Genomic DNA, 12,580 nt, shown 5'->3' with positions numbered 1-12,580 from the left:
GAGACCTGGGGTCACCATCAACTGGCCCCAGATCCACTCGCATGGGGGCTGTGCCCCACTTTCCCTGCCAACACCAAATGGCACAACAGGAGGGTAGGGAAATGGATGAGCTGATGGGCTTGGGAGACCATTTACCTCCAACACCACCCCCACGCACCAGGCAGCCCTGGCTGTGCCCCAGAAAGAGCCGTTATGGGGTACAGGCATCACACCCAGCCCACAAGAGCCAGCAGGGACCAGCTGGCACATCACTGTCTCACAGTGGCTGTACTCACTTGTCCTGAAAGCCAGAGGATGTGCCACATCCCCTCGCCCACAAGGCCATCCCCTCCTGCTGCCTTTAGGGAGCCCCCTCCTCCTGACCCCAGCTGTGGTCTAGTGCTGGGGCAGCTCCTCACAGTGATGGAGCAGCCACAGGGCAGGCAAGGGACCTTCCAGCCCCTGCCCAAAGCAGTCAGCACGGCCAACTGCCTCTGAGCCCCGCTCCACAGGAAGCCCCCCCTGGGATTTAACTCCTCCATAATTAATTTAAGTGCCTCTGTGCTGCCCACTGGGCCTCCCAAGCACAGATTACTCACCTCGCTGCGAACGCAGGGAACATTAAGAATGTGTCCGGAAGATGAGAGGTCTTGGCTCCCTGACAGCCCCTAACTGATGGCTGGTTTGGGAGGCAGCTGAGGCAACACCAGTGCTCAGAAAAGCAGCAGGTCTGCCAGAGGGTGATCCCAGCACCCACATTTCCAGATGGCTGGGAGGGAGACAAGAACTCCCCAAAAGCTGAGCAGGAATGGTGGGGTGTGCATTTGAGGGAAGGGTGAAGGCTTTAAATAGAAGAGATGCCCATGTTGCCAGTAAGGTCTTTAATTGATTCTGGGAGAGTGATTTCTAAATTACATCCTGACGTGTACGCTGCAATCGATAAATGCATTAAGGAAGGAGCCTGCATGCCCTGGGCTGTGCTGCCCCACACCATTCCTACAGCCCAGACCCTGCTCCCTGCCCCTCCGGCCCTGTGAGCAGCAGGGCTGGGAGCCGCAGCACCTGGGGATGTGCCCCACAGCGTATCCCTCTCCAAGCAGGTTCCCCCACACCTGGGAAGGATGCAGGCATCCCAAAATACTGATTTTTCCAAGAAGTAGTGCCATGGTTTGGCAGCAGAGACAGAATGCTGTACCAGGATGGTGCTTCCACTGCAGCCTTGAGCTCCTGCTCTTTACCCTGCTCTCCATCTCCTGGGTACTTCTTACAAACCAATTCAATCTGGAAAACCAAGAGTGAGGGACAGTGGTCCTTTCCATAAGGATGTGCCAAAAATCCTGAAGACTTTGGCTGCCTGCCTATTTTAAGATGGCAGATTTAGGAAGGGGTTTACCATCTTTAGGAAGAGTTTAGTGATTTGAAGAAGCTGCCTGGAACTTCCTGCTCTGCCTGCACATTCCCCTGCCACATCCCTGCTTCCTGAAGAGAGAGATGGAAGCTAGGAAAACAAAAGCAGATAAAAACACTTCAGCCTATTTATTAGAAAAGTTTACAAAATGATGAGTGAAAGACAGCTAATGATGCATCGTATAGTTAGTGCCAGGGAAAACATTCTAAATTAAAGTCCTCAAATATGAAAAGAATCAACATTTAATAAGACAGTTAATGTATGTTATTTAAATGTCACTTCATTATTAAAAGTGTATATTTTTTGAGGTTTAATAACCATGTAATTGAGGCATCTTTTCTATAGTTAAACCTTAGCAAATATGTTTTTCATAATTAGCCAGTGTTTATTTAACATGTAATAACCATCCCATTAAATTTAATGACTTCAATTAATAGGTACAAAGGGGCCTTTTTTAATGTCAATATGTATTCCTAAAGCCAGTTCCCGACACGGTGCCATGAGGAAGCTCAGCCACCTGGGGGTGACCAGGGAGGGCAGGCCCCTGAGCCAAGCCATGGGGCTGTCCTGGTGCCTCATTGCAGGAATGGGGACACGGGGGTGGGGAGGGGGTGCTGGCTGTCCCAGCTTGGGCATCACAAAGAAGGGGATGGCAGTAGAAACCCTGTGGAGACACAGCCCATCCTTGCTGGCACCTCCTCACCCCACAAGCCCTGCTGCTGGCAGTGAGGCTGAAGGGCAATGTCTTGGGGCAGTGAGGCAGCAGAGGCTCAGCCTGACATGGCCACAGCTGAGCCTTGTAGCCCACATTAGAGACCAGCCCAGGGTAAATTAACTCCTTTAATGAACCATCCAGTACAGAGTTATTAACTGGCTCGTAATAAACCCCAGCACGACACTCTGCCTGCTGCAATCCTTCTGGGCTCCAGGCTACAGAGCCCCACTCCATTAGCAAGGAAATCCCCATCCTGCAGACATGAACCACCTCTAGAGCCCCTGCACCTCCCTGGCCCTTGGCAGGGGCTTTGCTGTCACCTGCCAAGATCCCTGCACCGCTGTGAGATCTCCCTCTTCCCTCAATCCTGGCAGGACCCCCAGATGCCTCTTCCCCATCCTTTGGGCCCCTGCTCTCCCCATGAACCTCAGTCCACATGCCAGGGACTTGGATTTGTCTGATGGCAGAAGCACACAAGAAATTGAGCACGTGTTGCCACATGTGGCAAATGGAGAAGCAAACTCAGGAGCACAGAGGCAACCCCTTGGAAAGCAAAATCACTGCTTGTGGGAAGCAGCACACCAGAAATACATCACCTCTGTGCTCTGTCAAAGGTGCTGGAGTACAGAGCCATGGCAGCCAGTCCCAGCGTAGGCTGCAGGTGAGGTGCTGGATGCCAAAATGCCAGTGGCCAAGGCCAGCAGCCATCAGGGTCCCCTGGCTTGCCCTGGGTGCAGCTGGGAGAACCCTTGTGCTCGCCTGAGCCCCAGTGGCCACCTCATCTGGGGAAGTGATGCCAGCTGCGGGCACCAGGTCAGGTCACATCCTCCTGACTTGCAAGCCAGTGAGATGATGTTGAGAGTGCTCACAGCAGCCAGAGGACTCTGAGGAGATGGTTGCAAGCTCTACTTTTCTTATCCAGTAGTTTTGAGCCAGGACAAGGCTTAAGACACACTAAATCCTTGAAGGCAAAGGATTATAGATTGGGTTATACCTCTGGCTGTGCTGCCTAGGCTGAGGGTGACTTGGATCACCCTAGGACAGAGATTGCCAGCTCTAGAAGAGCCAATGTCCCAATAATACCCAGCACATGGCCCTGAGGATTTTCTTGCACCCCCAAATTATTCCTGCCCCTTCCAGCCTTTTCCATCAGGACATGACAGGAGCTCACCATCTCACTGCCTCAGTGTCCCAGGCACCTCCTTCCCCAGCTAAAACCCTCTGAGGCCATTTGCAAGGAATGGTCAAAACACATCAAGGCTCGAGCAGATTGAGGAAACATATGTCTCCACACATATCCCAGGGCATGGAGAGAGATGCCAGCAGCGCTTCCAGCCTCCGCTGGGCAACACACCGGCAGCCGGCGCTCGCCTGCCCCGTGTGCAGCGAGGCAGCAAGATTCAGCAGTGATCAGTGAATGCCAATTAATTGTGGTATCGGTATTTAAGGGACCCCATTGTGACGAGGCTGCCATGAGCTGGCTGCAGCCATCTGCTTCCCTGGCCTGGGGACCCCGATGCCTGTGGGGGACGGACCAGTGTTTTCTGACTCCCACCCTCTCCTCCCTGCAGCTTGGCTGGGTAGCCTGGCCAGGATGGTTTGCAGAGCCGATGGGGTTATTCAGAGGCTCAAAGCAGGCACAGGCTCCCATCGGAGCTGCTGCCAACCTGCGAACAGCTGCCTGCACCGATGTGACCATAAATTACCCAGGGAGCCACTGGGGACCCGCACCGGAGGGCAGCAGCAGCGGCTGCAGCCCCACACAGGAGCTCGGAACAGGCAATTAATCCTCGTTAGCAGCTTGACAGGGAGATGGGCTCGCTGGGTGAGCGGCACGGGGTGGCTGCTCCTGCAGCAGGGCTTTCTCCCTGCTCTTTACCCCTCCTTCCCCAGTGTCCTCCTCTCTGCACAGCTCCTCCTTCACCTGTCCCACCTCCTCCCCTCTCCTGCCTCTTCTAGTTATCTGTGTTTCCTCCTGTCCCTCTCCATCCTCTCCTTCCACCTGGCCCACCAGCACTGCACTCCAAAGTTGCTCTGTAGAGCTGCTCCCATCCCTGGGGTGAGGCTGGTCCACACTTGGCTCCCAACAGATGCCCAAGAGCCCGGGCCATGGCCACTGGGACTTGGGCATCCTGTGCCATCGTCTTGGGGAACAACCTTCAGGCTTTCCAGGGAGTGAGATAAACCCACGACAAAGCACAAGGCCACATTCAGGGCCCAGAGCCACTCTGCTGCAGGCCAGCCCTCAGGGACACGAGGCTGGCTGGGCACGGGCAGGGTGCAGCCCAGCCAGGACAGCACAGCGATGCTGAGAAGGGACGTGACATCCCTGAAGCAAGCAAATGCCGCTTCTCGCACAGCAGATGGCAAATCCTACAGCAGGGAGGGGAAGAGGGGTGCCCATTAGCACCCCCAGCTATCGCCTTAACTCTGCTTCTCCCTTTTCAGGGCTGGGAGCCAGCACCAGGCTCCCAGGCTCTCCCCTCCACCACGCTCTCCCTGCCAGCTCTAGACATCCCCAAGGACACCCCACACAACCAGGGACCAACTTCTGACTCGTGTCCCCAGCCCTCTGCACCCGAGCCCATCAGTCATTGCTTGAAGAGGAACCACAAATCTGCAGCAAAAAAGGACCCTGACTTTAAAGAAAATAACAATTCTAGAATAAATAAATAAATAAATAACAAGCCTAAGCACAAGTCTGCTTTTAAATTCAAATGTGCAATATGGCCCAGAGCCTCAGAGCCAGAAGGAAACTACAGATTTGGGCAAGGAAACAGAGAATATTTCACTTCAGCTCAGTCCAAGCCGTCATGATTTACCCAGCAGTGAGGGAGGTGGGGAGAATGCTTCTCCCTGAGGGCTCTGCAGCTTCAGCAGTCACCCCCCTGCTCTCCACCCCCAGGTTGCTGCCCCTGGACTTAAAGGGTTTCTCCAGACTCTCACATCCCGCCTCAGCTCCCCATCATGTCCCACCTATTCCACTTCAGGGTGACGGCTGTGCCAGGATGAGGAGTTCTCCCTGGGGCTCCTGTTGGAACTTCCAGGTCCATGGACATCATAGTCCTGCCCTGCTGGGACCCAGGACCCTCCAGCCCCAGCACAACACCAAACAGAACCCCACGCCCAGCCCTGTGCAGGGCTTCTCTGGAGTCACAGACATGCCACAGTGGTGGCTGTACAGCTCAGGCTGGGCACTTCTAGGGCAGCAAGGCCAGGACCTTTTCTCTCTCTCCACCTACCTGAAAGGAGATTGTAGCCAGGTGGGGATCAGTCTCTTCTCCCAGGTAACAAGTGACAGAACGAGAGGAAACAGCCTCAAGTTGCCCCAGGGGAGGTTTAGATTGGAATATGAAGGGAAATTTTTTCACTGAAAGGGCTGTCAAGCATTGGAATAGACTGCCCAGGGGGTCTCTCTCTCGGGCAAGGAAACAGGGAATATTTCACTTCAGCTCCGTCCAAGCCGTTATGGGCATCACCCAGACCATGTCGGGAGCCCGTTCCATTCCCTCGCCACACTCGGAGGGCTTGTCCTGCACCAGGCGGGCAGCGCCCGGCTCGGCCGGGACCCTCACGGAGATGCACTTCGGGCTGAGCAGTCCCGTACCCGGGGCACCCGGGACCCGCCCGGCCCCGGCCCCGGCCCCGGCCCCGGCCCCGGCCCCGGCCCGGGGCCGATGGGGCGGCGGCGGCAGCGCGGGCCGACAGTGCCACCTGCTGCTGCTGCTGCCGGCACCGAGGGACAGACCGGGGAACGGACCTGGGGACAGACCGGGGAACGGACCGGGGGACAGACCGGGGGACAGACCTGGGGACAGACCGAGGGACAGACCGGGGGACGGACCGGGGGACAGACCTGGGGACAGACCGGGGGACAGACCGGGGGACGGACCGGGGGACAGACCGGGGAACGGACCTGGGGACAGACCTGGGGACAGACCGAGGGACAGACCGGGGGACAGACCGGGGAACGGACCGGGGGACGGACCGGGGGACAGACCGGGGGACAGACCGGGGGACGCTCGGGCCCTGTGGAGAGACTCGGGGCGCTGGGGGTGCTGGGGACCGGCGCAGGATGCCCCGAGCCGGGGAGGCCACAGGAGGGGACAGCGAGCCCCGAGCAGGGGGAAAAGTCACCATAAATCCCCGGACCTGTTTTCCCACCGTCAGCAGATGCCCGAACCTCAGCACCGTGCGCCCCACGCTAGGTGCGAGGACAAGGTGGGGAAGGGCACAAGGGACACAAGGGTTGTGCCCAGGGCTGTGTCTGGGACGGAGGAGCCCCAGGACCCCGGGGCCACAGCCCCGACACGCCGGTGTGGATGCGGTGCCCTGGCCAGCCCATTCCGACAGCCAGAGCCCGGGAATGACCCCTCGTGCTCCGCACAGGGAGGCTCAGGGCAGCTGCTCCCACTCCTGCTGGCACCGAGGATATTCCTGGAGCTGGGAACAGGAGCTCTCCTGAAAACAACACAGCTTCCCCTAAAACCGTGGGGACAATACGATCACCCCTCGGCAAAAAGAGCAAAGTGGGGTGCAGGATCGGCTCCGGAGGAGTGTGAAGGTGCATGGGAGGTGTCAGACACAGCGTGTCACCGTGTCACCCCATCCCCACACGCAGCTGCCGGGGCATTATGGCCCTGACGCAGTAATCCAGGGATATAAAGGCTGCAAAATGCTGTGACATCCCCACGCCCCTATGGCACACGCACATCATCCACAGCAAAAGCAGAGAGAAAGGTGCAGACCAACCACGGGGTGTGGGGAAATCTGCTTCACAAATTACCGTTAGTACCAAATGTCCCTTCTTATCAAGACTGGACGGGTATTCAATTTTCTCTTCAAACGCCTGCCTTCTGAAATGGTAATAGAATTTCAAATCTAGGGGAAAAGGGAGGAGAAAAACTGAATATGCAAGGATTAACAATGAGAGAGACAAAGAAAGAAATTATACCAAAAAAATATAGTCAGAGCCTTTGCAGGAATTAATTAAATACGAAGAGAAAATTAAGTCTCATGCTTAGGAGGGGGGGAGAAAAGGGATATTTTCTGAGTTTAATTAACCTTTTTTTGCCAAGAACAATGAAGAGGAAGGGGGAAGGGAGGGAGGGGACAGCAGAAACTCCTAATTGTTTCGCCTTGCAGGAGATAATTACAGGAGCTGGCCAGGTTGGGGTCTGCCCATGTGTTTGGGGTGCGTGGGTCTGGCTCGTGCATGTCCTGTGATTGTGTGCACATAATGCTCATTTGCTGGCTCGGATTGGGACATAGATTGGGAGGAGCAAAGGCAGAGCTGGGGGGAGCCGTGGTCCCCCAGATACCAGGGAGCTCAAGGATGGAACGTCTTCTCCCAGCAGGGCCATGGGGAAGGGGAGAGTGCTGAGCATCAGTGAGAGGTGGCTGGTGGCCATGGTGGCTGCCAGGGCTATGAGACAGCCTCCATCCCCACTCCTAAATATTTTATTTGATATCTGTGGTGCTCAGAGGCATCAGTCACAGGGTGACAGCTTTGGGGTCTGATGGGGTTTTGAAGCAGTTGCTCCAAAATTAATGGTCTTTGTCACCACTGGCCCCTCCTGGGGAAAGTGGAGAATCCAGGCAGTGGCAGCAGGATGAAAAGTGACAGGAGAAGGAAAGGAATGGTGATGCTGATGTTTGCATGAGCACCTGTCTCCAGGTCCTTGCCCCACTGCCTCTCTTCCCTACTGCTGCCCATGTGGGAGCTGTTTGGCCACAGCCTGGACTCCAAAAGATGGGAAGTGACATATCTGGAGAGCAGGACCTCTGGAAACATTACCAGCAGCTCAACACTGTGCCCAGCTGTAAGGAGCACATTGCCTCTGGGCACTGCCAGACACCCAGGCTGACACCTGCCAGCCACACAGTGACAGTCACGGCCACTCACAGAACCCCAGGGATCAGGAGCGATGGAAACCGGCCCACAGGCCTCCCAGACAAGGGGGGATGAACAGCACCATCCTCCTCCTCTGGGTCCCAGGGCTGGGGCTGCTTGCCAGGAGCTGCTCCTGGAGGAAAGCTTTGGGGCCAAAGTGCTTCCTGCAAGATGCCTGGAGGTGCTGTTGTGAACAGGTTGCTTTTCACCACTTCCTTTTGACCCCTTGGTGCCACAAGGTCTGGAGTAGGACCTGTCTCACTCTAACACCAGCTGGTGAGGCAGAAACTTCCCAAGGACTTGTCACATATAACATCTCTGGGCCACTGCCCATGGAGGTATCCTCTACCCCTGCATCTCAAGCTCTCCCAGATCAGTGCAAAGCCCTCTCCTCACCTCCAGCCCCACCTCATCCTGGTCACACCACCGCCCATCACACATGTGCTTGGGTGGGTGGTGGAGAAGCCGGGGTTCTGCGCTCCTGGATGAGGATGCCGGCAGCAGAGCCGGTCTTCCAACAAGGACCAGCTGCACTGAAGTTTCAGTTGGATAACAGGAAAAAATACATCATTCCCAGGCAAGCAGCTGCTGAAAGGCAGAAGCTGAAGACATGGACCTCTGCAGAGGTCTGGCCTTGCCAGCAGAGCATCACCCAGGACAGGTTACAGATTATCTGGGAAGCAGGACAGGGTGATGAATAAGTTAAAATCAACATTAGCAAGTGTTTATTTAACAAACACGACTCCTTACCTGTCCAGGAACAGACTGCAAAATTATTAAAGAGTCTTCAGTGTAAATTATTCTCGGTATAAAGATTGTTTAAATTGCAAGCTGGGAATATTACTGTGAAGTGTACAAGGTATGTGGTAAATTATGTAACCTATTTATGTAATTTATAAATTGAGTTACATAAATTAGCTACACCAGGTACAGCATGAATGTCAAATTGTATTGTGACTCAATTGTCACAATAATGGCTCAGCATCAGATTAGCTTGAGGATTAATCCAGAGAGTACAAAGTCTGGATGTTACAAATAAATAAATATAAATATCAAACTGTACACTAACAAGCTCAAACTAGAAAGTCATTAGCATTAATAAAGTGCAACCACTCAATTACTTGTCAGGGGAAGGAAAATGAGGCAGAGTCAGCAGGATCAGTTTGCTTTTCAGTTTGCACAGATGTGCCCACAGTCAGTGCCCTGCAAAGTGCTTTAGGGAAGGCAGAAGGTACCTAAGGCTTCTCCGGAAGTCCCTGTTTCACTCTTTCGGTAGGAGTATCTCTGTCAACAGTAAGGGGCTACAAAATCACTGATGACTTTGTATTGGGAAGTCTGGACTAAGAGCACTATTACACTACTTGATACACTGTGCACAGGTCCATGGAAAAGTCCATTAATTCATTGTACAGTTCTGAGACTCACCTGCCATATTCACTAAACCAAATTTTCAGAGCTTGGAGATTCCTTAGAAAACCTGAACCAAGGCCATTAGTTAAGTTCCCAAGTTAAGAGTCAAAGGTATGTTTTCAACCACTCCTTTTCCCTGAGCACTTCCTCTTCACTCCCATGAACTACTGAATCCCCAGGGTTCAACACAGGAGGGAAAACCCTGGGCCAGGCACAGCCTCTTTTGACATACAGACACCATGACAGGGAAGGACTTCTGCAGTCAGCAGGTAGAGATTTGATATAGCTTTAAAAACCTGGAAAAGACTTTTGGGAGAATATGTAGGGATATATAGCAACAAGAAGAAATATTGCAGACTGGTTTATAAATTAATTAACCCTGAAATCTAAGGCTGGATGGAAGGGATCTAATTCTTGTCGACCAGATGGAGCAAGGAGAGCACAGAGAGCCAGGAGCTGTTCCCAGGGAGCCTTGTTCACAGGGTAGTCCTGTGGGCAGAAGCAGGGCTGAGCCACCTTTCATGCTTTTTGCAACATGGTCCACATTCTCATAGGATGGTGAAAGGCTTCCAAGTTTCAGAAGTTTTCACCTCCTCATTAAAATCCAATTTTCTTTCAAGTTGAGAGTGGCAGAATTCTGCCCTCCTGAGAGCAGCTGTGACTATGTTTTCATCTGCATGCTCAGGAGTGCTGCAAAGTCTGTAGCAGTGTTAAAGCTCCCAGTCTCAGAGTTGACTGCAAAGAGATCTGGAGCACAATTCTCTTGAGTACAACTTAATAAAACCTCCCTGTAATGGGTGTGCTTGGTTTTTCCAGAGAGCTGAGTTTGGACCTCCAATCCTACAAGGTAAGCACTGGTTGGCAGTGATCAAGTTCACAGCCAGAAGAATTATATAGATCACCTTAAATTTACGGTGTGCACGTGGATATCATTTTTCTGTGCAATTCCTTGCAGTGTTGAATGAAGTTTTTTCACCCAGAAAAAAAACCCACACTTTGAAACATCAGCCCATCAGTCACAAAGAAGCAAATGTATCTCTTTCTCCTGATGCCACACTTGGATACTGTCACCTCAATGTTGGATTCCTATAACCTAGAGAGATCTAATCACATTCATTGCTGCAAAGTAGCCTCAAATAAAACTCCTTGAGCTTCGGATCAGCAGTGAGCAATACAGCACCACCTGCAGCCTCAGAAGAGGACATCTGCTTTGTTTTCTGAGAAGTGAGGAGCCAGACTCTGCTGGCTGAGGGTACTTTCACACAGATAATCAGCTTAGATTCTGAAGCATGAAACCCCTTCTTTATCTGTTTGGCCACAGACTAAATGGCGACCCTTTCCTTCAGATAGAAAAGCTCCTTTTTCCTAGCATGGGCCAGTGTGGCCAACCAGCGGCTGGGTGGAACCAACAGCTGGCACTGAGGTTTCACAGCTGGATATTAAATACATTATTGTGGATATTCCATTTTATAAACCATCCTCCAGTTTGGGAATGTAAACTTCAGGATGCCAGAAGGTACTGTATAAAAATAACTAGAATGGAGTCTTCAAACAAATGGATGAGTATTTTCTCTTCTGTAACCTCTTTAAACTTAAAGACGCCACAGCACTGCACAAGCACCTGATTTAAGTCTGGAAGAACTTAGATAATTATTAATTTAAGAATTAATTAATTAAGAACTTAGATATTATTAATTAGATAATTATCTGGAAGCACACAGATAATTCTACTGTTTTCAGCTTACACTCTGTTTGGACACCTCTGTGTGCCTCCCACAGCACACTTTCCACTGAGATGCAGCGACAGAACTGTACCTGGGAGCAGACACCCAGACTATGTGTCCACCACAGATCCACGGTGTGATCCATTTAATGCAGTAAATTCCAATCCAAGGAAGCTGCCAATAGCTGGCAAGAGAGCTCTGGAAGGTAAATAGTAGAGGGGGAAAGGTCCCAACACAAAATTTCCTTATTTTCCTTTGGAAAAGAAAAATAAGTAAGTAAGGATTAAAGGGACTACAAAGGCTGTTTCAGTGAAGCAGTCCACAAAGAACAATTTCTCTGCCTTTTGTAATGTTTTATTTTGGCTGATATAATTTAAGCTACATCCTGAACCAGCATTTCCCCTCTGTGTCATTAAGAGCTGCAAAGCTCCGTTGCAGTCACTGGCCAGGCTTCTTCAGCAGTTGAAAGGCAACTAAAGGAAAAGTAAAGAATTAATTTTTAAAGAGCCATGTTCACACATGGCTTTATCAAATGGCAAGAGTTCAAATCTCTCCCTTGGTTCAGCCACTTGGAGGAGGACTGCAGGCAGCACTGGCAGAGTTCCTGTTTACTTGTTTTATGATGGTTGTAATGAGGAACCCATTAAATTAATAGCCGTGCTTTATTTTTAATGTTATGTTTAGCTAATCCTGACTTACAGTGGCACTCCCCATTCACAGAAAATAAAAACCAAACTCATTATGACGATGGACTCCACCACCAAGAAAATGGGTATGGTGGGATGTTCAAGAGGTCACAGGAGGGGGAAAATAACATCCTTTTCATTCCTCCTGAGGGAGTGTCACTCATGTCCTCCACTGCTGGCCATTAGAGAGATTAACTCAGACAGTTCAAGGACTAAATAACACAAAAGCTTGCCTCACTGGCAAGGAGATGCCCACCCAGAGACCCCAGCAGAGCTGCTCATGTACAGATACAGAGGCAGAAGGCACAGCTGGAGTGACTCCAAACTGTTTTCTGGTCTTAAATACTGAAGGTAACTTTTTTAAAATTCTGTAGAGCAGGCAGTTGGAAGTGTATAGGACTGAACTGCACGCACCAGTTTGCCAAAAATGTTAGCACTAGATGAGAATGAAGACAATTTACCCTGCAGCTATCACCCCAATATCATCTCAGTATTCAAAAAGGATTTTGAAACTAAGCTTTCAGGGATCCATAAGGAGGCAAACAGATTCTAACTCCTCAAAAAGATCCAAGTGAGCCAAAGGGCTTTGTTTCAACTCATGTCAATTAGCAAACCTGCTCCAAAGATACCAGAAATTATTTTTAAACACACTTTCTGAAAACAAAGGAGGAAGCAAAGTAGGAATCCAAATGAGATTCCAGGTCCCTGCTGCCTCTTCTCTGACACTCCCTGGGGCAACAGGCCTGCCATGCAATAGCTCCCATA

This window comes from Pseudopodoces humilis, chromosome 13 (genome assembly GCF_049639895.1).
Source record: "Pseudopodoces humilis isolate 2021_Gansu_Grassland_sample_001 chromosome 13, ASM4963989v1, whole genome shotgun sequence".
Lineage (NCBI taxonomy): Eukaryota > Metazoa > Chordata > Aves > Passeriformes > Paridae > Pseudopodoces > Pseudopodoces humilis.
The sequence above is the reverse complement of the archived record's forward strand: the minus strand, read 5'-3'. Positions refer to the sequence as shown.